The following is a 27,662-nucleotide window of genomic DNA, read 5'->3' as shown; positions in this document are numbered from 1 at the left end:
TTGGATTGAACTAATGAATACAATCTTCTCTAACATTATGAAATCATAATCTATAGAGAACCTGGAAAGAAACCCAAAGATTTACCAATAAGTCAGAAATTCAGAGAATATTAGCAAAATCAGCTTACTTGTTTTTGAAAAGAAAATTGAGAACCCAAGAGAAAAAAAATAACTTTCCCTAATATCACACACAAAATTATGTATGTTAGGAATAGGCAAATTTTAATTTTCCCAACGACCCTCTGAGATAAATATTAATATCCCCATTTTAAGGTTCCAGAGAGGTTGAATAAACTTGCCCAAAGTCACAGAGCTATTAACTATGGGAGTTTGAATTCAAATCTACAACTATGGAACTCTCATATTTGAGTCATTAACTTCTCTAATGTCTCCCAAATAGTTAATGACAGAGCATGGATTAGAGTCAGGGGAAAGATTGTTTTATTACAAAATCAGGGTTTTGTTTATGGAACAGATGAAACATTTAGGGAATAGCGTTCCTCTTCTCTCCTCCCAGGCCACACAGAGTAGCTTGGTAGGGTCCTGCTCTGAGGTTCACCAAAGTCACCCGCCCTACAGGATATCCCCGAGATCAGATGAATTAAATGGGGAGGGTGGGGGGCAAGAAACTCATTGCTCGATAGATTTCATCATTTGCTTCCTAAAACTAAGATCCAAAGTTTAATATAGTGAACACATTAGAAAGAGGAGGCAGAAACTTCAGGCCTTCCAGTCACTGCAGCCTCTCAAGTTCCACCTGCATCTGGAGGGAAGGAGTCAGAGAGGCTGAAAGGGGTGTTGTTCTAGTTTGATCTTGGTATTTTATTTTTGTTTGGTTGTTATTATTTTTCAAACCCTGTATGTGATTTTTGAAAAAAAGTAATGATTAGCTATAGACGAAATATAAGACATTGTGTTCTTCATCAGTTTCTATTTTGAAAATATAACTTCCATCCCAAATGAGGTTTTGGTACAATTCCGTGAAGAGTAGTATGAATGCACCCTGAGAAGCCAGCGTTAGAGGAAGCAGACTTTGTTGTCAACTCCTGAGTGTCTGAATTCCAACAGGGAACAATTGGATGTGATTCAAAACAAGTTCGTGATGTTGAGAGAAAATAGTTCTGCAATAATGCAGGGGAGCCCTAAAATCCTCTTTTCAAAGAGTGTATCCCCCCTTTTGATACAAGGTTAAACGAGGGGTTGATGAAATTCTGTGACTTAGGACACTGAAAAAGACAAAATTCAGACTTGACAGTTCTTGCCATTTCCTTCTTTACTAAATTCACTGCCCTTTTGTGTGCAATAATTTTGTTTTAATTTTAGAATTTAAAAAATCTGCATTGTCCATAGTAAAAATAAAGACTTTAGACAGATCTCTGTTTTCTGTGCTTGGTTGGTGATTTTTGTATGTATTTATTTTCAGCACTGCTCTGAGTTTAGATATTCCATCCAACATCACTAGATTGCAGATTCTCTCGGATGGAAGAGTAGAAAAATAACGAAAGTTGCCCCTGACTCAAAATCTTCCTTGAAAAATGATGGCAAGAAAACTGACTCATTTGGTAAGTAGAAATGAGAGATTATTATTTCCATTACCTGCAAGATATGATGTGTCTTCCAAAAATGAGAGCATGACTAATTTAACTAGAAAATGTTGCAGGCAGCCTATATCAATTCTCCATTACCCCAATTCAAGGCCGAGTCAATATGTCTTTACTTCAAAAACAAGTACAGAAAGGGGGGAGAAGGCACTATTTATTTGGGTGTGTAGACAAAAGGACAAAGAGAAATTGCCCCTCCCCTAATCTCCTAATACTGGTCCTTAAATGAAAGAGTTTCGTGACCTGAAAGTTACTCGTCAGGACGGATGTAACTGAAAACGCATGGGAAGTTACAGTCATTCATTCTCTCCTCTTGAGCTAGTACCTGACCAGGGAGACATATTAAGTCACTTGGCTTGTTCTTCGTGGAGAAGTTTTAGTGTCTAATTGGATCACAAACAGAATGTGAGCAAGTCCGTTATGCAAGAAAGAAGCCCCACCTTCTGGCCACCCGTGTAAGTCTTACAGTGCACTTCCCCACCATATCCCCTGCCACACTCCCAACCCCTGTGCATCGGGGCAAAAGTAGCTCTCCACTGGTCTTTATTTCCTAAAGCAGGAAGCTTTCCTGTGTACTTGGGAAGAAAATATTTGGCAATAATGGAAATCAAAATATTTCTCTAGACAGTTCAGCATTATCTGTAAACCCTCATGCCCTTTCAAACCAAAGCATACTTGTTTAGTAACAACAAGTTATTCCCTTTCTCTGCTTCCCTTTTTCATTGGTGGGGAGAAAACATAACAGTATTCTATCCTGGAAAAGCTCCATATACAGTCTGACAATTGCTTTATCTTTTCCTTCTCAGCTCATAAGCTTAGATCATTATTAACAGAATTTTTCTGTTTGTCGATACCATTTGCAAATACGTCATGATTCCTTTCAGTGACATTATTAATCAATTTATAATTCAAGCTATAGCTTCATTGTGTCCAATGTATTTTGCCTTTGTAATAGAACACTGTGTAAAGTGTCTCTTAAGTCTACTAGGTTCCATTTGTCTCTGAGACCACGTTTTGACCATCGTATTTATTTCTTATTGATATTACCTCACCAATGTAAGCAATGAGGTATAATAACCAGCATGCTTTCCATTGGACTCCACGTAGGTTCTCAGCACTAAAATAAGAAAGCTAAACTAGCATAAAGCTATGTAAGAGATTCTCCTTTAATTTACATCTGAGTTTTGTGACCAAGGTACATAAATAAAGCATGCTACGTTGAGAACGACGACTACCCACAATAGTTGGTAATTAAGAGTAAGAGAGAGGCGAAGTGGGGTGAATTTCAGAATAAAATGTGTTCAAGGAGCATGGCGATGGGTGGGGAATACGTACGTGAGAGATGTCATCGATCACTAATATGCTGTCCCCGTGGGGACAAATCAAGAACACGATACTTTCCAAGTCCCACTAGTGTGTTAGAGACTTCCCAGTTTAATTGAGTATGAATATGCCTTTTCGTGCCCTCAATTTCCATCTTCTTCTTTTTTTTTTTTTTTTAAGTAGGCTCCACGCTCAGTGTGGAGCCAAACCCCGGTCTTGAACTCACAACCCTGAGATGTAGACCTTGAGCTGAGATCAAGAGCTGGATGCTTAACTGACAGCCACCCAGGCGCCCCTGTGCCCTTGATTTCTTAACAAAAATTGAATGCCACATTCTTCTAATTGTTGCTTCTTGGGAACGTTACTGCTAACTACTTTTTCCACCCAAGAACTGATAGTTAAAACAATACGTGTTGCGAGAACTGTCAGAAATCCAGACCAGCATTGTTCCCGGTCACTCTTCACTTCCTCCCTCCTCTTATCTCTTCTCTGACATTCACCTTTCACTGCCATGTTGGAGTCAATCATGAAGAGACCGTATTTTATGCTTTATTGTGATGTGTTAGGCCTATTTCTGAAAATGAAATAACTCCGTGAAAGAGAAAAACTCACAACCCAAACAAGACAGATATCCAAAATAAGTAAGATAAGTAAGTGACAAAAAACAGTGGGCCGGTTTTAGGCATTTTCTTTTGCGCTCTTGTCCTGAGAGGAAAACTTAATTCACTTTTATGTGTCTCATTTGTCCGTTTGTAAAAATCTTGTAGTATTTGTGTGTGTTTCTGTTTTATAAAAGTCGTAATAAGCAGAATTATGTAACAAGTATTTGCTATTTGCAGTGCAAACAGTTGTGCTTGAACCTCAGAAACATCTGGTAAGGCAGGAGTACTTATTCTCCCATTAAAGAAATGAGATCATGATTCTGCCAGGGTCACTTCTGATTATACATCCTGGGTTCTCTTTCTACACTATTCTGCTTCTAAGGAGTGGTTATTAATAACCAAATTGGGGTTTTTTTAATGTTTGTTTCCTTATTTTTGAGAATGAAAGAGCCCATCACAGGATGGGTAGGGACAGAGAGAGAGAGAGAGAGAGAGAGAGAGAGAGATTCCCAAGCAGGCTCTGTGCTGTCAGTGCAGAGCCCGATGCAGGGCTCGATCCCACAAACTGTGGGATCATGACCTGAGCCGAGATCAAGAGTCGGCCGCTTAACCTACTGAGCCACCCAGGCACCCTCATCGCCAAGTTTCTTGATGTTACTGAGGGACCAGGGACTACCTTCTAGCCCAGTAGACTATGGGAAAATTCATGGCATCTGAATCTTGGCATCTGAGGTAAAGAGAAGGGGTTAGTAGATGTCTTAGCTCTGGCTGCTATAGTAAGACATAGCGTGCTAATACCATAGACTTGAGGTGGGGGGGCGCTTAAACAACAGAAATTTGTTTTCCCACAGTTCTGGAGACTAGAAAGCCCAAGATCAAGGTCCCTCAGTGTTCACTTCCTAGTGAGAGGTCTCTTTGAAACTTGCAGATGGCTGCCTTCTCCCTGTGTCCTCACACAGTGGAGAGACAGGGAGGTGAACAAAGGGAGGGAGGGAGAGATCAAGAGAGAGAGAGGGAGCCCTGCCCCCTCTTCCTCTTCTTATGAAACACTAATCTCAACATGTGGGTCCCCCACCTCATGACCTCATTTAAACCTAACTATGCCTCAAGGGCCCCACCTCCAAATACTATCATACTTGGGGTTAGCGCTTCAATGTTTGTATTTTGGAGAGACGCCAACGTTCAGTCCGTAACATAGATTTAAGGCAAATGTGTCTGCATGCTGAATTTACAGAACTCAGTGACTACTAGAAGTATAGAATTATAAGGTGAACTCACATCACCTGGCAAATTTTTCTCTTTACAGAAGCTAAATGGGAGAAAATTAAGCAACCTGCCCAGCCACGGTCAATTTATCATTTGCATTTGGTTCTCTCCCATTTTCCTGCTACAACTCATAGCTATCTCATACCTACATCCTTCCTCCCTCCCTATTAAATCCCTCAGTTTCCAGCAACCTGACTTACGCCTTCACTGGATTGCCGGCTGAGCCAAACTCATTCTTCAGAAAAGAACCAGTGAGACACTGATTTCCCCAGAATCCGTTCCCTGAACCCCCAGACTAGTAGAACCAAGACTGCATTCGAAGTCTGGCCACTCCTGGAGGGAAGATGACCTCAAAGTCCCTAAGGCAGATACTGGAAATTCCATCCCCACCCCCACCCCAGGGATCCCTGAGAAGTCCAGGAGCACTTAAGTTCTAGTCAGCTCCACTATCGAGTTCTTGGAGCCACTATGTTAGCTCAGCTTAGGGAATGTCTTGCTGAGCTGTGTTGCTCAGAACTGTGTCGCTCACGTGGCATTGAGATTTCTTCCTCTGTATCCATTAAATGCCATCTCCCTCGACATTCGTGTGAGTGGGAGTTTGGGAAGACAGAGGGATTTTTTTTGGTACCTTTGACGACAGCTTAATACCAGCTGTTGGAGGACCACCTGTGGAGGCTACAGCCACTGCTGGATGGCAGTACCTCATGGTAATAAGGCCTTCTGTCTTCGTCCTTTGCTCCCTTCTCCCAGCCACCAGCTCGGCTACCAAGAGTACCTAGTCGCTTCCTGCACTGGAAAGTTCTTTTTTTTTTTTTTTTTTTGTGGTTGATTTATTGTCATTTATTTTTTTTTATTTATATATGAAATTTATTGTCAAATTGGTTTCCATACAACACCCAGTGCTCATCCCAAAAGGTGCCCTCCTCAATACCCATCACCCACCCTCTCCTCCCTCCCACCCCCCATCAACCCTTAGTTTGTTCTCAGTTCTCAACAGTCTCTTATGCTTTGGCTCTCTCCCACTCTAACCTCTTTTTTTTTTTTTTTTCCTTCCCCTCCCCCATGGGTTCTTGTTAAGTTTCTCAGGATCCACATAAGAGTGAAACCATATAGTATCTGTCTTTCTCTGTATGGCTTATTTCACTTAGCATCACACTCTCCAGTTCCATCCACGTTGCTACAAAAGGCCGTATTTCATTTTTTCTCATTGCCACGTAGTATTCCATTGTGTATATAAACCACAATTTCTTTATCCATTCATCAGTTGATGGACATTTAGGCTCTTTCCATAATTTGGCTATTGTTGAGAGTGCTGCTATGAACATTGGGGTACAAGTGCCCCTATGCATCAGTACTCCTGTGTCCCTTGGATAAATTCCTAGCAGTGCTATTGCTGGGTCATAGGGTAGGTCTATTTTTAATTTTCTGAGGAACCTCCACACTGCTTTCCAGAGCGGCTGCACCAATTTGCATTCCCACCAACAGTGCAAGAGGGTTCCCGTTTCTCCACATCCTCTCCAGCATCTAGAGTCTCCTGATTTGTTCATTTTGGCCACTCTGACTGGCGTGAGGTGATACCTGAGTGTGGTTTTGATTTGTATTTCCCTGATAAGGAGCGACGCTGAACATCTTTTCATCTGCACTGGAAAGTTCAACTGTCTTTTCTGTTTGCTTGACTTCTGCTAAGTCATTTCCTCTTCCCACACCATCACTCACCTTCCACGTAAAGGCCATTCTCTCCCTAAGAGCAACTTTGGTGCCTGCGGTAAAGAAATAAATGCCCTACCCCGTTTCACCAGGTGAAATCATGGGCTTAACAACAACTAGACCCTCTGAGCCCAGTCACAGAATTTCTGGCATCTCTACTTTGTTTAATGAGGTGTTCACTTTTTCACACATCTAAAAGCCATCCCAACAGGGTGTTAATAGTCCTCTGGGGCCCTCACCAGGGTGCTGTTGACTGTGTTACCAAACAGCATCCGATGTTGACAACCTCTCCCTTACCTAGATTTGTCTTCCTGACGCTTTGATTCAACACCCCCGGGATCCACTCCCAGGCAGACATTTCTGGATCCTGCTGGTACATGTTAGCACACACGGTTGCTCTTTCGGCAAAGAATCCCTTTCCTCCTCCACCAGGTCCCGCACATTCACAGTCAGGATACACTGAGACTTGACGCTAGATATTGACGGGTGTCCAAGAGGGGGGTTGGGAGCAGATCTTCTGTTTTTAAAGTGCTTGCCCCGTTTGAGGCTTTTGCAATCTTCAAATAAAGAGGAGCCAGGCGGGAGTCCATCTCACAACAAGAGGTCATGGGCAAGAAAGTTCAGGAAACTCTAGCCAGACTCCCCATCTCAAGTTTCAGATCCCCATCCCTTCCCTATCAGCACCTTGACCATGGTGTAGGCAACCCAGGTCAGCTGAGAATTAAGCGTTCCCCGATGGTTGTCATTCACAATTCAGTCCTGTGCCTGACCTGGAGCTTTCTCTGCCCTGTGGCTGAAGATAGTGGAGGCTAGGGCTTGGGCGTGGTGGTAGGGATCTCTAAATGTGCACAAAATCTCTCTGATTCTCACACTCCCCTTTAAAAATTGCAGTTCGCCCGAGCCTGCCATTTTCTTTCTTCGTGCATCATTGGCGTCCAGACAGCAACAGCTGTGGCTATGCAACTCCGCCATCTTTGTATGTTTTATTCCCCCCCAGACCTTTCGAACGCCAGACATACTCCACCGCGGTGCATCCCTTCGGCCCGGGTGCCACTGCAGTGGACACGTGCCTTAGCAGTGACACCATGATGGGGCGCGCCGGTGCCTCCGCTACCAGCAAGGATGGGTCCCGGGTGCCAGCCAAGATCTGATCCGACTCTAGTGTCCCACTCTAACACTGTTGGCTGTTGCCTCAGGTAGAATCCAAAGTTAGCCTGAACCCCTGTGGGGATGGGTGCCTAGAACAACAGATCGCCCCGTAGAGTTGTCCCATCTTTGAGGCAGGGGGGTCAGGGTTTGTACTCCGCTGTCCGTCACACCCCAATTCCGGCAATATCGAATCTAGAACAGTGTGAATCGTCTGTGCCTTGAAGATGTCGCTTCTTCCTGGGTCTTTGATCTTGGGCAAATCACTTACCTCTTCTAAACCTCAGATAGCTTCTCTGAAAATGGGGAGATGGATTTCTACTTCAGAAGATTATTGGGAGAACTAAAGGAAACAAATAGATGTGAAGCCTTTGTGTGACACGCTTAGATCAGTGCAGAAAGGAGCATTGTAAATGTCCGTTCCCAATCCTCTCCCACAGTCCCAACATTTAACTACCCTTTGATTTGCAGCAGGTTCACCTTTTTGAACATGGATGAACTATGTCAATTCTCCCTTCCCGCAAATCTCACAAGACTGCTGTAGCATCAGAAACATACACAAGAGTATTCTTTCTAATGGTGGCAAAAGGCACACGACATAGAATTTAGCATTTTATTTTCGAGAGTTGAGTCTTGTTAAGGGTATTCACATTATTGGGCAACCGATCTCTAGGACTTTTTCACCTCATAAACCTGAAACTCTATTAAAAATCACCTTTCCATTCCCAGTCCCCCCAGCCCCTGGCAACCAGCTTTCTACTCTCTCTGTGAATCTGACTGCTTTGGATACCTCATGTAAGTGGAATCATACAGTATCTGCCTTCTTGTAACTGGCTTATTTCATTGGGCATAATGTCCTTAAGGTTCATCCATGTTGTGGCATGTGTCGGAATTTCCTTCCCTTTTAAGGCTGAATGATAAATATTCTAGCCTTTGTATACACCACATTTTGTGTTTCCATTTACCCACCAGTGTACCTACACTTGGATTGCTACCACTTTTTGGCTGCTGTGAATAGTGATACTGTAAACATGGCTGTACAAATATCTCTTCAAGTACACGCATTCGGTGCAATTGCTGGATTGTCCGGTAGTTTTATTTTTAATCTTTTGAGGAACTTCCATACTATTTTCCATAGTGGCCGCACCATTTTGCATTCTCATCAGTGGGACACAGGGCTTCCAATCTCTCCATCTCCATATTCTTGCAAACACTCGCTGCGAGCGTGCGTTTCATTTTTGTTTTTATATTAGCCATCCTGGTGTGTGTGGAAAATACTTTTAAACCTAGTTAATATCACTAACATTTAACACTTTGTTAGTCTCTGTAATGTTTAATTTTATGTGTCAATTTGACTGGCCTAAGGGATGCCCAGAGAGCAATAACACATTATTTTTGAGTGTGTCCGTGAAGGGCGTGGTCACAAGAGATGAGCATTTGATTTGGTAGACAGAATAAAGAAGATCAACCTCACCGATGCAGGTAGGCATAATCCAGTCTGTTGGGGGCCCGAGTAGAACAAAAAGTCAGAGGAAGGGCAGATTTGCTCTCTGCTGAGCTGATACATCCATCATCTCCTGCCCTCAGACATAAGCAGTCCTGGTACCTGGGCGTTTGCACTTGGACTAGGACTTACACCATTGGTTTTCCTAGTCTACCGCTTGCAGAGGGCAGATTGGAATGTCCCACGCTTCCATAATCGCATCAATCAATTCCTATAATAAATATAACATAACATAAATGTGCATATGTCTGCATTTCATGTACACGTAAAGATATCTCCTGTTGATTCTGTTTCTCTAGAGAACCGTCACTAATACAGTCTCTATAACTTTTTGCTACTGACAGGCAAATCTTCCCGGTTTGTAGGAGCTCAAAAATCATTAGCATGCTCATTTCAAATTCCAAGTTTTCCTTGAAAGTTAAGGTTTCCAAAGCTTGACTCTTCTATTATTCTGTTGATATAATGCTATATTATGAATAAAAACAAGAAAGAGAACTGTAACGTATGATCCGGTATGCAATAATGAAAGTCCCTAAATCTCTGAGTGCAAACATAAATGATTCTTTATTATTTTTTATTTAAAGATGTTTTTACTGTTTATTTATTTTTGAGAGAGAGACGGAGACAGAGTGTGAGCAGGGGAGGGGCAGAGAGAGAGGGAGACACAGAATCCGAAGCAGGCTCCGGGCTCCGAGCTGTCAGCACAGAGCCCAACGCGGGGCTCGAACCCACAAACTGTGAGATCATGACCTGAACCGAAGTCAGACACTTAACCAACTGAGCCACTCAGGTGCCCCAATGATTCTTTAATTCTAAATTTGAAATCAAGGCTTTTTTTTTTTTTTGATTCAATGCATAGTCCAACTACAATTCATTAACTCTAGGATGGATCCTGTCTGAAGTCTCATGGGCACAATTTCTTACATGTTTTGTTAGCAATAAATGAACGGAATAATTTTAACTTATGTTCTCCATTCTGTATTTTAAATGGAACATTATAGCACAGAAAAATAAACCATTACATCATAATACCTACAGAAAAAAAAAAGTAGTGTTTTGTTAAGTGTTGACAGATTTGTGCCTGGATACTCAGTCCTATATCTTAGAAGGTGTCTTTTCCTAAAGTTATAACCTTAAAAAAGATCACATTCCAAAATATGTAAAATGAGAGCCGCAGAAAGAGAGGAAAGAGAGGAGGGGACAAAAAGAATATTTGAAGCAATAATGGTCAAAATTTCCCAGTTTGATGAAAAACATCAATCTACACATCCAAGAAGCTCTAACTGCCAAGTAGGATGGAAAGAACAGGGGTAAGGAGGAATTAACTTTGTCAAGGATTTCGTGTTTAACTTTGTAACTATGTGAATAAATTTTCAAATTTAAGATTATTTTTTCTAATTGATTCTTATTTGTAATTGAATTACTTGGTTATTTTTGTCTTTACTCTCTATCTCACTCCAGGGGTGACAGCATTGTAGGACAGGGAGAGTCGGTAGAAGCTTAGGTCATTCTGCTGTCTAAAACCTAATGCCATGGTGGGGAAGGGTATGGAAAGGAATATGAAAAACTGCCATTGTCAAAACCCATATGTTATTAAGAGCATAAAATCAAACTAAATAAAAGCCTTAATGTGCATGCAAATGGAATAAAAATCTGAGTGAAGTTCAGCCTAAGGTGGAACGCTTTAAATATTCTGTAAGTTCATGGACCATGTCTCATTTGCTTAGCAATGTTCCCATGAAGCTTATAGTCGTGGCCTAGAAGTCTAATATTTTGTTAAAGTTTAGCAGATCCTTTATTAGGACAATTTTAGGGGTAATGCATTTAAAACAACATGAAATTAGGAATTTTTGTATTGCAAAACTGTTTTGAAAAGTGTTTGTAAATCTTATATCTTGTAAAACACAAGCACAAAGCTAAAAGCCATAAACGGCCTTGGAAAGTTGTGATTGAAAATGAGATCATTCAAATCCAAAATCGATTTTCCTGAATTACAAAAAATATTTACAGAAGCTGGATGATTAATTTTTAGCATTTGCTAATTTATCTTGACTTTTCTTTCACCAAAAAATAAAATAAAATAACTGCAAGGTGTGGAGAATATGGTGGAAAATATTTTTGTTGTTTTTTTTACTTAAAAAACATAACATCCAATTTATTAAAAACTTAAAAGAATAGTATAAAGATTCCTGTATGCCTTTTGTTTGGCTTCCCAACTGTAAATAATTTATACATTTACTTTCTCATTCTGTCTCTCTGTCTCTCTCACACATATGTGTGATTTTTTTCTGAACTAACTGAAAATAAATTGCAAACGTGACTCTAGATATTTTTTGGTGGATATTTCCTAAAATACAAAGACACTATTCTATATAATCACAGCACCACCAACTATATAATGAAATAAACACTGATGTAGCATGACCGTCTAATCCACAGGACCCATTCAGATTTTGTCAAATTTTACAATAATTCCATTTGGAGAAAAGAATTGTCTAGAGGTCCAAGATCAAATCCAGGATGATTCATTGCATTTAGCTGCCAACTCTCTAGACTCTTGCAATTTAAACAGTTCTTCCACCTTTCTTTGACTTCCTTGAACCTGACAGCTTTTGGTGGGAACCTGACACAATTTGGTGATAATTTGACAGTTATTTTCCATAATACTGCTTAATTTTGATGAATATAATGACATACGTTTCTTTCTAAAAATGAACAGCAGAAAGAAACTTCAAACTACTGTAAAATGATCAGCATTCTCTCTATGCCCTGTATCTCACCTCAGCGCTGCAGTTTAAATAAGAAAAAGCACCCTTACAAGAAAGGGAAGAAAAAGAAGGGAGGTGAAAGAAAATGAAATCAATAAGAAAATCTTCAGAACGAGAGAAATAACTTCTGCAACATTTTATTTAAGCCATAATAATCTCTCATAAGTATTAAATCCTAGATCTAATCCAGGAAAAAATAATAATAATAATAACCAGTATCTATGTATAAATAGGGCACTCTAGTAAACAGTTCAATGTAGGTAGGTACCTAATGTCTCTTTCTCCGCTTGAAATTCTGGCTTCGTCTTTGTACTTTGCATTGCCTGAGGCTTTTGCAGAACCAAACTATGAATGTCTCGCACCCAATTCCTCCATAGAAAAGTTTTCTCTTTATTGGAACTCATCTCTTTTACTTCGTTGTCTGATTTTCAGCTGGTGTTTTGGCAGATTAACTGTTGGGCATCTGTTATTTAATGACTGCACTGTCATTCTGTTATCATTTATGTTGTTACTTATTTCTCAATAAATGTAATTCAGTCAACAAGTAAACTTCTCTTCCATGAAAACAATGAGTATTCATAATCATAAAAATTATTTTCTGGATGAAATTTTCCGGTATGTATTTGCAACATCGGACTAAAAATTTTTTTTTTAATTTTTTTTTAACATTTTGAGAGACAGAAAAAGAGCACAAGCAGGGGAGGGGGCAGAGAGGGAGGGAGACACAGAATCCAAAGCGGGGCTCCAGGCTCTGAGCTGTCAGCACAGAGCCCGGGGCAGGGCTCAAACCCACAAACCATAAGATCATGACCTGAGCCAAAGTGAGATGCTTAACCAACTGAGCCACTCAGGCGCCCCCCAGACTACAAATTTTTGAGAAGTATATACGTAATACCTAGGAATGCATTTGCTGCAGTGACATCATCACATTCATTCATAGAAACATTCACATTTTATTATCTTTAAAAATTATACAGTGCTTTGATCAACACGGCAATGGCTGGTTAAGCTCTCATTTCTTTCATGAATCCTGTGGTTTGTGATCTATTACTCACTGATCCAGTTCCCCAAGATTTTAGAAAAATCTTTACGGTATTAGCTCTGGATCGCATAGCGTTTTTATAAATCGGAATGATATTTTAACTTACCTAAAGGATATAGATTAATTCCTTGCGATTTCCCTTCCTTTTTTCTCTGTACAGACTTATCATGCAGCTCCATAGGCCCAAGAGATGCAATAATGTAACAGACAAGATCTTTTAAGGAAATTTTATCCAACATTCTTAATTGGAAGGCATTTGAGAGGAGCACAGAGAAACCAAGTGCCCAGGTTTCCTGATACCAGTTCTGCAAATCCTTGCTACACTACGCACCAAGGGACCTGCCGTCTTCATAAAGTTGATGTCTTCCGCAAAAACAAAACGACACAAAACAAGAAGCCGGCACAGAGTATGTTCTGTGTATCTATGACAGAACACCGAAGCACCCTCTATTTGGGCAGGCTGACCTCCTCGTGGCGAATACAGTTTGGGGAGGACGGAGATAATAGCCGATTAGAACAGACCGCCCAGCCAGATCAGGCACATACCCAGGCCAGCTGTCCAGGCCTTGCCGACAACCTTCTATAGCCTCACCTCTAAATAAACATGTAACAAATATCTCATGGATATCCATCTGAAAGGTCAGCAAATGATTAGCCTGCCCAGAGGGCCCACATGTTTCCATCCAGCCCTGCGTGATTTGAGACCATTTCCTGCACCAGGGTGCCAAAAGAGAAATGGGATGCAGTTTCAACTAGCCATTTGAGAAATTCTAATCAAACCTTCCAGAGGCTTTAACCAAATAAACCAGTCCAATGTGTATTTTAAAAATGGTCTGAGAATGTAAAGGGCAAGGAAAGGGAATGGGAGACAGAACAGAGTAGGGATATAAACATAACATAGAACAGCCGGATAAGAAATGGAAGTTTTAATCAAGTAACTGCTGTTTTGTACAACTGGTTTGGTTAGCATTTACTAACAGATGAGACTTGCCTTTGCTGAATTGATGTGAATAGACTGTTTCCTTCTTGGTCGGGCAGACGTGATATGCAGAGGAAGCAAAGTCGTAATTTACTTGTAAGAGGAGTTACATCAGCATCGTGATGGCAAAAGATGTCCCTCATTTTTGTCGCCCCGACAGCAAAAGTTCAGCATCCATGGGCAAGGGTGTGTTTGCGGTAACTGTGGCATCCAACACCACCTGCTAAGGGATCCAGGACAAGTCTCACCTATCAATTCATCAGGCAATAGGCAGACGGACCTTGGTCCTAGCTGTGGATCTTGTAATGGCACCTTAACTGGCTTCAGCCCCTCTTAGCTGTGGTCCAGAAGCTCCTGGAGAACACTGACTTAGGCAATTGCCTGTGCATGAGAGAGCCTTTGGGGAAGTCCACGATTACAGAGAAGAAGTGCCAGCACACTGCTGCAACAAAAAACCAATTTGGCTGCCTTCGAGATGGCAGTAAAGACTGGAGGAGATGACGCGAGGATAGCCACGCAGAAGTTCAAGGAACAGGAACAATCAAGGTCACGTAACACCACCAGAAGCTCATAATAAGCTTCCTGTAAGCAAACTGAACACATGAGGATCTGCAGTTTACCAGACAAATAAATCAAAATAGCAGCTTTAAGGAAATTCAGTAAGCTATAAGAAAACAAAGCCAAATTGGTACAGAAACTGTGACTCAGAGTGGGGGTTCCTCAAAAATTTTTAATGTAGAACTACTATATGATTCTTCAATCCCATTTCTGTGTATGGATCCAAAGGAAATGGAAACAAGATCTTGACAAAATATCTTCACTTCCATGTCAGTTCAGCACTATGCACGGTAGCCAGGATATGGCACAACCTAAGTGTCCGTCAACAGACGAATGGATAAAGAAGATGCGACGTGTCGCATTATTACGTTGTGCTGTCATGAAATATATAACGGGATATTATTCGGCCACAGGAAGGAAGGAAATCCTGCCATTTGTGACCATATGGATGGACCTTGAGGGCATGAGGCTAAATAAGATAAATCAGAGAAAGACAAAGCCTGTACAGTATCACTTCTATGTGGAACCTAAAACTACTGAACTCATAGAAACAGAGAGTAGAAGGGTGGTTACCAGTGGCTGAGCAGTGGGGGAAATGGAGAAATGTTGGTCAAAGGGTACAAACTTCCAGCTATACGATGAGTAAGTCTGAAGCTAATAATTCTGTATTATTCTATATTGAAAGTTGTTAAGAGAGAAAATCTTGAAGAGTCTCACCTGCAAAAGGGAAAACTGGTAATTATATGACATGTTGGAGATGTTAGCTGACACTGTGGTCGTAGCAATCATTTTGCAAAATACAAGTTTATCAAGTCAACACCTACATCTTAAAGTTACACAATGTCATGTGTCAGTTGCATCTCAGTGAAGCTAGAAAATAAATGAATCGTGTAGCAATTTCAGTTAACATTTATCGGTTACGTCATATTACTGAACATCCTGCCAGATCCTTTTGCGTGCAATCTTACTGAATTCTCATAATCACCTAAAGAAATGGGATTTCCGCTGTGTGTGCAGACCATCATCCTGGTTGCTACAGAAGTTAGGAGTTAGGAGTAGGAAAAGGGGAGAAAATGAAAAAACATTTACACGTGAACCCTCATGTTTGTACTGGTTATCTACTTATTGGTGCAAAATGAATCCACTGAAAACTTAGTGACTTGAAAACAATACTCCTTTGTCCTCTCTCACAGTGTCCACGCATCAGGAATGGGGCAGGACGTGTTGGACATGCCTTTCCTCCGCAATGCCTGCGGCCTCAGGTGGAACACTCAAAGTCTGGGGGCAGAAATCACCGGAAGATTTACTCACATACATCTAGTGGTTGATTCTGGCCTTGGGTCACAGATCTGGCCAGTCCCAGGCTTCCTTACATCATAGCTCTGGATTCTGAGGTAAGCATCATGGAGGGCGTAGAAGGAGAGGAGCTCGAACCTTTCTGTGACCCAGCCTAAGAAGTCACATGGGATCCCTTCAGTCATACCCCACTGGGCCAGTTGAGATAGTCACAAATCTTGTCCTGTTTCCAGAGGAGGGACTATAACCCCAGCAGCCCCATCTCTGGGTGGGTCAGTCATACTGTAAAAAGAGTCTTTGGGATGGGATAAATACATTGGAGCCACCAATGAGAAACAGAATTCCCCACAACCTTATACTTTGGTAAAGCCTTTAGGGTGAGCTCTGAAGTTAGCCAACACCAAGAAACATGCCTCATGGAGGACTCCATGGGTGGTCAGAGAAGGGAAGCATTAGAGATGATTTCAGACTAAGGATTAAGGCGGGCTTTATAGAGGAAGCAGTATTTGAATTCTATCCGACTGGGAAGCATTTTGATTCGTTTATTCATTGTATGCCTACTTGGTGTATGGATGGTAATGTGCTAAGTGGAGAATATAATGGAAACTTCTACTCCCAAGGCACAAGGTTGAAGGTGATCTCAAAAGAGGGCCTCAGGACTTCCTCAGTGGGGAACTATTCGTTTGCACCCTTGCTTCTCTCCGCTCACCATCATATTCCTTCTTGTGTTGCCGGAAGCTCACAGAGGTGCAGAGATCATGAATCATACTTCCCCTGACTTCCCTTTAGTCTCTGCTCCAACAGAGAGCAGGACCATGGGAGACATGGCACTAAATAATTTGGGGACCAAGCTGGAAATTGCTTTGTATTTACTTTTTTAGTTTTTTTTTTAAGTTTTATTTATTTAAGTAATCTCTACACCCAACGTGGGGCTCAAACTCACAACCCAGGGATCAAGAGTCACATGCTCTTCTGACTGAGCCAGCCAGCACCCCTGTTCAATATTTCTAAAGGAAAAAATTCTACAAAACACTGAATGGAATGAAATAATCTATTTGTAGACTATTGAGTTGCCAGTGTTTAAGTCTTCAAAGAAACCAAATTTCTTGTGATGTGTGAACTCAACAATTTAAAACACACAGAAGCAAATATTTTTATAATTTCTCTTTTCTGTTTTATTTCAATATATCCCATTTCTTCTCTCTACCCATGTGATTCCACATGGAATAGAGATCAAAGCTTTTACTTGTTGATGAGGAAATGCACAGAAAAATCTAAACATTTACAGTAATTAACAGTTGGACCAGAGAAACTAGAAATGTCAAAGCCATGACTGCGACTTTTTAAATCCCATCAATTATTCTGTCCCTGAGCAAGTGAAACTTTCAGCAATACTAGGGCATTGTCTTTTTTTAAATAGCTCCAAGTCTTGTATTTTACTACAGAACAACTTCCTAAAGTAGGATATGCCCCAGATTTATACAAGAGCAGTTCAGTAAAATATTCGCTGTTTTTAAACCCATAGACATATTTAAAAAAAAAACCAAAAACTGACTTTGGGAACTCACTGTAAATTCCAAGCCTCTGTTCTGATCATGAAACATTGACCATGACTCAACTGTGATTTCTTTCCTCATATAGATGAGATTTGCTTATAGCTTTAGACTTATCTTGAAAGTAGATCATCAAATACCTTTACAGTTAAGAATTTTGCAGATTGTACTTCTAATAGAGGATCAAGGCATGGTTATTTAAAAACCAGTGATTTCAAAAGGCTAAGAATTTCATAGGGTAAGAACATTAATTTACTAGGTTGGAAAATATTTTTTTTACCACAGAGATGGAATGATCCTAAACTCTTGTTTCTCCCTTCTGAAGCTCTTTAGAAGTGGCTCAGAGATAAAGTTCAAATACAACGAACTTTAGATAAGCCAGCTCATCAGGTTTAAGCGAATTCAGAGGCCTTCCCACTGTGAGTAAAACCCTAGATAGTCTGTCTGTTATGCTGTCAGAAGCAGCATTCTGTGATTCACATCAAGCCTTAAAAGTACAGAATGATTACTAGGCGTGGTCTAAGCAGCTCAAGGCAGCCACATACTTATTCATATGGTGATCTCTTAGGTAAAACCACACTACCAAAGAATAAGGATCTAAAAACATGAGGGTATGCTGTAAGAATGTATCAAAATAATAGAAGGATCCACAATAAAACTAGCTGACAAGAACCCCAAAATATGAGAAGTGGGAAAGAACCACCACCAATTTGATAAGACCCACTTGGCATCTGCACTCATGTGGGAGGAAATGGAAAGAGCAAAATGGGGTATCCGAGTACCCTGAGAACAGGGGGATCCAGAATCACCAGCAGGTACTCTCTAAGCATGAAAAGGCTGTCAGAGGAGTCTACAAATTTCGTTCATGGAGGAGAGCAAGGGAGCCTGAGGAAAGGTCAGCAGGTGCCAAAATGGTCTGGGTCCTTGGAATTCACAAAACTCGTAATCCTGAGCTCACTTCTAGAGCCGACCCCTCACTAAGGAGAAATCGATGACAATCTAGGTTGCAGGACATCAGGGCAAAGAAAAGAGAAACCCGGATAAACATGGGGGGAAAGAGAGCAGAGGAAACAGAGCTCAGAGAATAGGCCATGTCTTAATTATTTCATAGAAAGAACAGACCAAGGAGCTTTAGAGCTATGAAGCTAGAAATATATCCTGGCCCACCCCTGCCTTCTTTAAAGTACAGAAAAACTCCTATCACTTAAAAATGAGCGACACAGGGGCGCCTGGGTGGCTCAGTTGGTTGAGCAGCTGACTCTTGATTTCGGCTCGGTCATGATCTCAGGGTTGTGGGATGGAGCCCTGTGTCAGACTCCATGCTGACAGCTTAAGATTTTTTCCTCTCTCTTGCTCTTTCTCCCCACCTCTGCGCCTCCCCCGCCCCCCCTCCCCCATGCACGATCTCTCTCTCTCTCTCTCTCTCTCTCTCAAAAAAAGAAAAAAAATGAGCAACAGGAAAGAATCATAGTCAATTTCTATACAATGTTATTATTATTACAAAGAAAGAAAAAAGTGAGGGAGGAAGCAAGGGAAGGAAGAATATCCTTACAATCAATGAAAGAAAAACATGCCCAGAGAGCAAATAAAACTGTTACCTAATGTCTCAATATGAACTAAAAAAAATTAACATAATTGTAGAAAGTATTAAAGAATAGCATAAATCAGAACTGGAAAAATGTGGAAATAAAGTGATTGGAAAAAAGGAATATTTGAAGAAGTTGTCGGAACTCAAAAACTACATTTATTTATTTAGTTACTTATTTGAACATTTTTTTCAAAATAAAGAAAAATCATGCAAACTGGAATAAACACAATACAAAATGCCCTAAAAGAGCGTTATAAAATTGAAAGAACAAATATTTTTAAAACCAAAAATGTCATTTTTGAAGGCGAAAGGGAAGACCCAATATACACATAGGAGTCCCCAAAGAAATAAGTAATGGATGAGAACAAATAAATCTGTAATTTAAGCAAATTTTCCTGAATGAAAAAAGACTTGAGCCTAACCTGGATACTTGAGAATATTGGCCCACAGCTGTCAATACTGACATGTATTCCAGGAACACAGTCTTCAAAAGGAAAAAAAGAAAACCTTTGGGTATTCAGCAAAAATACCAAGTCAGTCAGTAAGAAAGTAAAGAAAATCAGTTGCCGTCTCACTTTTCAGGAGCAACACCGTAGGCTAGAAGACAATGGCATGATATTTTAAAATATGCAAAAAGGAAAATTCAAGCCAAGAATTTTGTATTCCACTAAATGGATCTTCAAGTTTAAGAACCATGTACTGATGGCTTTGAATTCCAGGAATATGGTTTTGACAAATTCTCCCTGTCAATTTATTACATAATTAGCTTCAGACTACCAATATGGAAGGGGATACATTGACGTAATACTCACTAATGGTTGTGAGATAGAATAGTATTTAGTAATGCAGTCTGGTTATGTTACAACCATCGAAGCTTGATGGAAGAATGGCCAGAGTATATGACAGTAGAGTAACTTCATTTCTAGGCATTAAGTAGTAAAACGACACTACATCAAATCAGATGGTATGGAGATGAAGAGAAGAGAAAATATGAGGACACTGGCTAATTTCAATATTGCTCCTAGTGGGGAAAAAAATAGGCAATAACCAAAAAAGAGAGCACTAAATGTTTTATATATAGTATAAAGACAACCTTGAGAACAAAAATATAAACCTTTCTGGAGAACATATTCACTTAACACATTTAAAAGAAAAAAGAACACTTTCTTAAAGTTTATTTATTTTGAGAGAGCGAGAGAGCAGGGAAGGGCAGAGAGAGAGAGAGAGAGAGAGAGAGAGAATCCCAAGCAGGCTCCCAGCTGTCAGCATGGAGCCCGACGTGGGGCTCAATCTCAACGACCATGAGATCATGTCCTGAGCCAAAATTAAGAGTCGGACATTTAACCGACTGAGCCACCCAGGCGCCCCAGGAAGAACATTTTAATGGTTTCCAAAGAATGAAGGATGAAATAGGGTAGAGGGATCATAAGTTAGTCCTTTTTTTGAAGATATCTTGTTCTGTAGATTTGACTTTGGAAGCTTATAAATATTTTATACAATCTTAAAGCAAAATGAAAATTCTAAAAAGCAGTTTCTGGAGTTCCATTTCTGGGATGAAAACATACGCACCTCCATGGACCCAACCCACGCAAAGTTCATGAAAATTATTCTTCTAACTTTTAAGTCTCTGGGAATTTCCCAAGGGCATACAGCAAATGAATCATGATTTAGTCAAGAAAATCTCCTGAAACTTCTAGGAAAAAATGACAGCTATAACCCACCCACTCCCAGCCCTCTGCCAGCTACGTTTGATAGAAGCCCCACTCTGGGCGGATGAGGCCGAGAAGACAGGTCTCCCTTCCTCCTCGACTCCTAAAGAAGGATTGTAGTATCTCACCAGGAGAGGCAGTCTGCCAGCATTTCTCATCCCCACCAACTGTAAGATGAAAAGGCTAAATTCCTGCTGAGAACAGCTGAGAGGTCAGGGCTCCCTTCCCCCACCTGGTCCCTCCTCCTCAGACAGACAGGCAGAGGCTGACTCCCAGTCACAGCGTGCCAGGAATGCTCCGAGGCTCTGACCACCTTCACCCCAGCTGCCTTGTAGGGCAGGGCGCTTCGGGTGGCCGGGTGGGGGTGGAATTCACAACTGCAAAGGCCTACATAAAAACAAGAAAAAAGATCTTAAATCCGCAACCTATCTTTCACCTTCTGTCCCTAGAAAAAGAAGAAAAAACAGCACAAAGCAAGCAGAAGAAAGGAAATAAGGATTAGTAGTGAAATAAATAAAACAGTGTAAGAACAATAAGTCAGTGAAACCAAACGTTGGTTCTTTAAAAAGATCAAAAATATTGGTGAAACTTGACCTAGATTAAGAAAGAAGAGGGCACCTGGGTGGCTCAGTCGGTTAAGCGTCCGACTTCGGCTCAGGTCATGATCTCATGATCCGTGAGTTCGAGCCCCGCGTCAGGCTCTTTGCCGACAGCTCAGAGCCTGGAGCATGTTTCAGATTCTGTGTCTCCCTCTCTCTGCCCTCCCTGTTCATGCTCTGGGCTCTCTCTGTCTCAAAAATAAATAAACGTTAAAAAGAAATTAAGAAAAAAAGAAAGAAGAAAAGAGAAGATTCAAATTAATAAAAACATAAAAGAAAGGGGCACCTGAGTGGCCCAGTCGGTTAAGCGACTCTTGATCTCGGCTCAGGTCATGATCTCACACTTCGTGGGTTCAAGCCCTGCATCTCTGTGCTGATGGCGTGAGCCTGCTTAGGATTCTGTCTCTCCTTCTCTCTGCCCCTCCCCTACTTGTGCTCTTCCTCTCTCTCAAAATAAATAAATAAACTTAAAAAAAATTTTTTTAAACATAAAAGAGGAAATATCGCTACCAATACATAAATAAAAATAATTGTAAAGGAATACTATGGGGGTGCCTGGGTGGCTCAGTCAGTTAAGCGTCCGTCTCTTGATTTCCACTCAGGTCACAATCTCATGGTTGGTGGGTCTGAGCCCCACATCGGACTCCAAGCTAACAGTGTGGAGCCTCCGTGGGATATTCTCTCTCTCTGCCCCTCCCCCACTCACACTCACACAGTCTCTCTTTCTCAAAATAAATAAATAAGCTTAAAAAAAAAAAAAGGTATACTATGGACAACTGCCTGCCAACAAATCAGACAACATACATGAAATGGACACATTGTAGGAGACCTACAGACTACCAAAAGACCCAAAAGAAATAGAAAATCTAATAGACCCATAATCAGTAAAGAGATTGAATTAGTAGTCAAAAACACTTCCCACAATAAAAAGCCTGGGACCAAGTGGCTTCACGGATGAATTCTGTCACATATTTGAAGAACTGGTACCAGTTCCAAAGCATTCCAAAGTCAAAGTGTTACAAAGTACAAGCGTTTCCAAAAACATAGAAGAAGAAACAAAGAAACACTTCCTGACCCATTTTGCATATCATATATTAAATAAGAGACTTGTTTACGGAACACATAAAAAAACTCTTAAAACTTAATAATAAAGAGGCAAGCCAATTTAAACAATTTTGAAAAAAAAAATTCCTAAAAGAAGATACATAAGTGGTCAATAAGCACATAAAAAGATGGTCAACATTACTAGCCATCAGGGAAATGCAAACTGAAACCAAAATTAGACCCCAGTTCACACCTACTGGAAAGCTATAACAAAAGATGGATGACAAATGTTGGCAGGGACGTGGAGAAATTGAAACCCTCCTATGTCGCTGGTGAAAATGTAAAAGATGGAGACCCTCTGGAAAACAATCAGCTCCTTGAAATGTGAAACATGGGGTTGTCACGTGACCTGGCCATTCCACTCCTGGTTTATACTCAAGAGAAGTGAAGATACAATGTCCGCTCAAGAACTTGCCCACAGGCAAAATAGACGGTAATTACCCACCATAATTAAGTGAAACGTACATGTTGAACTAGAAAAGAAAATACAACTTGCAAGATCTGATAACTGGAAAAAATTGACAACACAAACTCACCACCAGAGTAACAGTGTCTTTTGTGGTTGTCTTGTTGGTTTGTTTATTTCCTGCCTCGGGCTTGGGTTTGGCTTTAGATCCATGGGGCACTATTTTCAGTACAGAAAACAGGTGCAGCTTTGACGAAACAAACAAGAAAACAACTGCAGCTTTGCGGTGTGTTCAGGGCAGCTCATGAATGACGTTCCAAGGCAGCTAAGGCAGAGCCAGAAATCACTTCCCGTTCGAAGTACAATCATCAGGGAGTCAAAATCAGAGCTGTAACGAAACTTCCTAGACTGTTGCTTCGTCGGGACATTCATATGTGCATCCACAGTGTGACCTGTTTGAAGTTAGAAGTAGAGCTTGAATGTCTGACTAGCCCATATGCAAAAGCAATTCGGAAGATTGCTGGAGAAGCGCCTTCATGCACAGAAAGGCTGAAGGATGCGGAGCGGCTGAAATTGCAAGGGGAGAAGTCTGAGGCTCGGCTGGCCGAAACCACCAGCCGGGTCCCGAGCAATGGTGGGACAGCCTAGGCGGCACCTCTGGCCTCCTGCCCTCCTGGGAGCCCCCCCAACAGACGGCAGCAGCAGCAACAGATCACAGAACAAGGTGCCATCACCTGTTCTGAGACGTGCCTAAGGCTCAGCGGTACCCGTGCGTCGTCCCTTCCGCTTTGTGCCAACCTCATTTCTCAACTCGGCATCTTCACAAGTCCCAGAAACATTGTGCTCGGACTAAAAACGTTAGTTTTTACAACTAAAGACTTTTCTGAAGGTTTCACAGGAGAAATGGAAAAGAAAGATCAACCCCACACTGCAAAAGAAACCACTCTAAAACTCCTCATTGAACAGGTGAATCTCCAAGGTTCTGTCCTCCCCACCAGGCCACTCCTGGCTTCCTTCCTCAACCTCCGCCACCCCCCCCCCACTTTATTACGTAGAGAAAATCATTCTTGCCCCATTTCCATCTTCTCCCTTCAAACATAATCTTCACAGTGTTGAGCAAACAAAGGGCTTTCTGGAACCCAGGATCAGCCCTCCCTGTTCCCCATAAACTGTGGGATTATAAATTATCTTTTAATTTATTATTATTTAATTAATTAATTTTATTTAAATTATTTAGTAATTTGATAAAAATTATTTAATTTTATTTATAAATTTATTAATTTAGTTATTTTTTAATTGAATCCTCTAGGATAGGATTTGGAATTGAATCCCAGTATTATTTTCAAGGGACATCGTGTGAATACTGATGCATCTAAATCCCAGGTAACAATAAGTTACAGTTAATAGGTTTGTACTACATCAAATGCATACTTACTACAGGTACCTGCAGAGAATTCCTGACAAATGCCAACTATAAAAGAAATGTTAACTGCGCATTTAACAGATGGAATTTTAGAGACAATGTATTACTGACTAATACCCCGCTGATACGCTTTATTTCCTCAAATAACACGCAACAGTTTCCATCATTTAAATAATAATGACTCATGAGAATTCTTCCACTATTAGAGTCAGAAGATTGCAGGAAGCCCGAAAGGATACTGAATGACCACCGCGTTCCTCCACTTTTCAGGCAGCTTGTCACTTGATGGACTAGTATCAGTTGCTTTCCAGTCTCACCAAAGGTGAGACTCCTACAGAGTCATTGCTTTAGCTCTGTTGTCATTCGAGGAAATAGTCTGGTGCCCCTTCATAGAGAACGCCTGGCTTTCCTGAGTTCCCAGCAATGCGGACAACCCATGTTCAAATTCATAAGAGAAACTCCTCAGACTTTGAACACTCTAGACTCTGTGTCAGCAGTAACTGGGCAAGACCACATCACCAGAGGCTTAGGAGTCAAAGGAGCAAAAATGAAACCATAATCATTAAATACTAATGACAACTTAATTACTTTCTCAGAGAAACAGAACCATTTGAGACCATCGGAAAGCAGAAAGTGAGATAATAATTCAGCAAGAGCTTTCATGCTGTTCGATGCTAAGAGTATCTCATGGGTGTGCCCAGCCTCTGCCCATTGTCCTCTAAAGTTAATATGTGCCTTTCCAGGACCTCGGGGACTCATTTACAAATAGTTACAAACAAACAGATTTCCTTTCTGAATAGCTGGACTTCTGATACTACTTATAGAACATGTGTATGACCCACACATCAGATTGCTAGGATTTTAAGGACTCTTAGCCACTTATATAACACACGATAAGAAGTTGGCAAATTGATTTACAAAAGATGAAAGCTCGAGGTAGGACTGGCCACATATTGGGGAATGCTGTGGTCAGTGCATTTGGCCAACATCAGTCCTGCAGCGCAGGGCCGGAAGTACATCCCTCTTAGCCCTTGGGAAAATGGAGTTGCCTGTGGCTCTGATTCATGGTTCCTATACATCCCCAGAGCTGGGCCTATATCCTGTAGTTAAAGCTTCAAAGGAAAACGCAAGTCTTCTATCAGGGAGAACTGATTGTGGAGCTCAAGCTCTTATTTGGAGAAAAATCTGTGCCTGTTCTGATATGGGTAGTCTGTCAGACTTCATGGACTAGTATCTGAGTCCCAGGGACAAGGGGCTGAAAGCAGAAAAGACCAAGGGTAGTGTGACTCCCAAGTCTCCATGGGGTTCTGGGGGCATTCTTGTGGGCCCATCCCGACAAGTGTAGAGCTAGGTGTGTGAGCTGGGGAGGGACTCAGGGCATCCAGGCAGGGGCACAGGGTGACTCCAAGGAAGTACCCAGGGAACCAAGCCCATAGCAGCGTGACTAAGGACGCCTCCCTCAGCTTTCAGGTGGGGAGGTCTGGGTCTTAGATTCCCATAGAGGTGGCCGGTATAGGGACAAACCTAGGAAATACTGTTCCCGCCACCAGAGCAGGTAAAGAAAACTCTCAGGCATGTGAGTCCAACTCTTCTTGAGAAGAACCACAACCGGGAAGGAGAGGTGGTGCTTGGTGCAGAGGCAGGAAAGACATCTTTATGCTTTGGCTACTGTTAGTGTTTGTGTGGGATCCCAAAGTGTTGTCAGTAGGGGCAAAAATAGCCATGAGGTCCCAGAACCTCCTATAAAAAAAGGTAGGGGAAATAAAGGAGCGGGGGAAGACAGTAACGAGTTGAGCTAAGTGAGCATCACCGTCAGTGAAAGTGAGGTTGAGCACTGTTAGCAGAAATAAGTCAAAATTGAGGACTACCTTCCCTGGCATACAACCTCTAGCCTTCTCCGTTCTAGAATGGTTTTTAAGCCAGATACTAAAAATTCTGTGTTCTGTTCTCATGGCGTGTCTTCTCTCCTCCAGTGCCGGACCGCCTCCCACCTCCCCTGCCTTGGCCCATGTCCGACACGGGGGAAGATTCACACCGTCCTCTACCACATTTTCTTTCATGGCCCCTCTCAGACGTGAAACAATCTGATGGGCTGATTCCCACAGCAAATCTGTTACCTCAGACCCACCTGATCGTTAACAAAAGACTCCTGAAAAGACACAACCTTCGTTCTCAGGGATAAGTTTAAATCCTGGCGTTTCAGTCATCAATCATAGCAGATTGATGAAGACAGGGTTTCCCTCAAAATTCATCATGAATTACTTCATTTGCAACCTAACTTTTGTCTCTTTAGGCCACTCCAATTTGGGGCTTAAAATAAATCTGTGCAAACAGCAATTATGTGTAAACCCCTGACTCCTTTTCCCACCTACAATTTCAGCCCCTCCCACTGGAAAGCTCCACCTCCAGTTATTTCTAGAAAGTTTTCTATTGAGGAGGGAGGCTGGTTCTTACGTTATCTGCTATCACCCAGCACCTGCGATTTTATTGTCCTACTCCTGTCCCTTTTTGTGAGGGTCACATTCTGCTCCCTGCCAAGCTGTTTAAGGCCCAACCACTGCCATGAATGGCGGAGTCACCTCCTGCCACTGAGATTGCACCCTGTGCACATTTCCATTAGCTCTAACCCCCTAAAAAGGGGCAGCTGGTGGCTTCATCCCTTAAGCCTCCGACTTCAGCTCACGTCCTGATCTCCCAGTTCGTGGGTTTGAGCCCTGCAGGGGCTCTGTACTGACAGCTCAGAGCCTGGAGCCTGCTTCAGATTCTGTGTCTCCCTCTCTCTCTGCCCCTCCCTTGCACGTGCTCTGTCTCTCTTTCTCTCTCTCTCTCTCTCTTTCAAAAATAAATAAACGTTAAAAAAATTCTAAACTCCCCCTCCAAAAAAATGTAGTTAGTTCTGAGTTATTTCTTTATTTTTACCAAATCTAGTCCTAAAGGATTTAAAGTCCAAAAATATGTACAATGAAATAAGATAATGAGTAGAAACTGAATTTGTAGAAAAATAATGGTAGAAAGATAACAATAAAGCTATCAGTGAAATTAGTGCATAAAACACATGCCCTAAAATCATGTGTGCTTGCTTGAGGTGGTCCAAAAATTTGACTCTGAGCTTTTTAGCAGCCACTACAAAAAGGGAACCATAAGCAAAATCTTTTTAATTCTCAGTATCTGAAATCTGAGATAAATGTCTCCTATGGATACATCTTTTTTTTTTTTTTTTCAACGTTTATTTATTTTTGGGACAGAGAGAGACAGAGCATGAACGGGGGAGGGGCAGAGAGAGATGGAGACACAGAATCGGAAACAGGCTCCAGGCTCCGAGCCATCAGCCCAGAGCCTGACGCGGGGCTCGAACTCACGGACCGCGAGATCGTGACCTGGCTGAAGTCGGACGCTTAACCGACTGCGCCACCCAGGCGCCCCTGGATAGATCTTTATAAAGAAGTTTCTCTTTCATGTAATAATACCCTGTTACCTTCATCAATATT

The 27,662-nt window shown here is 41.5% G+C and overlaps 3 long non-coding RNA genes across 4 annotated transcripts in view; 2 read left to right on the top strand and 1 right to left on the bottom strand.

Moving 5' to 3' along the window:
- The first annotated feature begins 434 nt into the window (after positions 1–434).
- Positions 435–13,470, top strand: LOC121038226 (uncharacterized). Its single transcript, XR_005794249.1, has 3 exons — positions 435–1,562; positions 7,497–7,695; positions 13,120–13,470. It is a non-coding gene; the product is annotated as an uncharacterized LOC121038226 (long non-coding RNA).
- Positions 13,471–14,922: 1,452 nt separating this feature from the next.
- Positions 14,923–26,913, top strand: LOC121038225 (uncharacterized). Of its 2 annotated transcripts, XR_005794248.1 has the most exons (5): positions 14,923–15,138; positions 15,690–15,890; positions 24,061–24,134; positions 24,445–24,496; positions 26,148–26,913. It is a non-coding gene; the product is annotated as an uncharacterized LOC121038225 (long non-coding RNA). The 2 variants fall into 2 exon arrangements; XR_005794247.1 differs by lacking the exon at positions 26,148–26,913 and having other exon boundaries at positions 24,061–25,495.
- LOC121038224 (uncharacterized) overlaps positions 21,925–27,662 on the bottom strand; it is a 106,254-nt gene continuing 100,516 nt past the window's right edge. Inside the window, exon 6 of the long non-coding RNA XR_005794242.1 lies at positions 21,925–23,203. This is a non-coding gene — a long non-coding RNA (uncharacterized LOC121038224). The remainder of the gene's footprint in view (positions 23,204–27,662) is intronic.

Source organism: Herpailurus yagouaroundi, unplaced genomic scaffold (assembly GCF_014898765.1).
Source record: "Herpailurus yagouaroundi ecotype Mexico unplaced genomic scaffold, PumYag 165, whole genome shotgun sequence".
Classification (NCBI taxonomy): Eukaryota; Metazoa; Chordata; class Mammalia; order Carnivora; family Felidae; genus Herpailurus; species Herpailurus yagouaroundi.
The sequence above is the reverse complement of the archived record's forward strand: the minus strand, read 5'-3'. Positions and strand labels throughout refer to the sequence as shown.